Below are 1,550 nucleotides of genomic sequence, written 5' to 3' on the forward strand. Positions count from 1 at the left end.
TAGACGGCGGGGGATAGGGGCCTCCGTCGGCCACTTCTGGCAAGTGATACAGCCACGGAGCACAAAATCGGAACTTTTAGAAGTCGGCTCCACTGAGGGACGTCGCTCCAGTGGCTAAGCTGGGGGTGGAACCCTCGCGGGACAGTGTGGTCTCAGGACCCTCAGGGTCAAGAAAGACCAGGGGTGCCTGAGTGCAACAGAGCGCCCAGGTATCGGAGCGGGGAAGCTGGCTGCAGAGACGGAGCCAAGGCACAGGCTCTCAGCTCGGGTTGCCATAAACTGTGATAGGTGACAGTTGGGCCACTGCTCCTCCAGCAGGGAGACTCACCTTCCTCCCCCAGGAGGAGCGGCACAGGAGCGCACCGCAGGGATCTACTGGGTTTGGAGACTCCTCACAGGGTCGGGAGCCAGAGATAGAAAACCTGAACAGACCTATAACCACTAAGGAAATTGAATCAGTCATCAAAAATCTCCCAACAATCAAAAGCCCAGGGCCAGATGGCTTCCCAGGGGAATTCTACCAAACATTTAAAGAGGAATTAATACCTATTCTCTTGAAACTGTTCCAAAAAACAGAAATGGAAGGAAAACTTCCAAATTCATTTTATGAGGCCACCATTACCTTGATCCCAAAACCAAAGACCCCATCAAAAAGGAGAATTACAGACCAATATCCTTGATGAACATGGATGCAAAAATTCTCACCAAAGTACTAGCCAATAGGATCCAAGAGTACATTAAAAGTATTATTCACCACGACCAAGTGGGATTTATCCCTGGGCTGCAAGTTTGGTTCAACATCCGCAAATCAATCAATGTGACACAGTACATTAACAAAAGAAAGAACAAGAATCATATGATCCTCTCAATAGATGCAGAAAAAGCATTTGACAAAGTACAGCATCCTTTCTTGATCAAAACTCTTCAGAGTATAGGGATAGAGGGTACATACCTCAATATCATAAAAGCCATCAATGAAAAACCTACAGCGAATATCATTCTCAATGGGGAAAAGCTGAGAGCTTTTCCCCTAAAGTCAGGAATGTGGCAGGGATGTCCAATATCACCACTGCTATTCAACATAGTATTAGAATTCCTAGCCACAGGAATCAGACACAAAAAGAAATCAAAGGCATCCAAATCGGCAAAGAGGAAGTCAAACTCTCAGTCTTTGCAGATGATATGATACTGTATGTGGAAAACCCAAAAAACTCCACCCCAAAACTGCTAGAACTCATACAGGAATTCAGTCAAGTAGCAGGCTATAAAATCAATGCACAGAAATCAGTGGCATTCCTCTACACCCACAACAAGACAGAAAAGAGACAAATCAAGGAGTCGATCCCATTTACAATTGCACCCAAAACCATAAGATACGTAGGAATAAATTTAACCAGAGAGGCAAAGGATCTGTTCTCAGAAAACTATAAAATTCTCATGAAAGAAATTGAAGAAGACACAAAGAAATGGAAAAACTTTCCATGCTCATGGATTGGAAGAACAAACACTGTGAAGATGTCAATGCTACCTAGAGCAATCTACACATTCAA

The sequence above is a fragment of the Eumetopias jubatus genome, unplaced genomic scaffold (assembly GCF_037043125.1).
Source record: "Eumetopias jubatus isolate StellerSeaLion01/CBP00866 unplaced genomic scaffold, mEumJub1_p1.0 scaffold_13, whole genome shotgun sequence".
Classification (NCBI taxonomy): domain Eukaryota; kingdom Metazoa; phylum Chordata; class Mammalia; order Carnivora; family Otariidae; genus Eumetopias; species Eumetopias jubatus.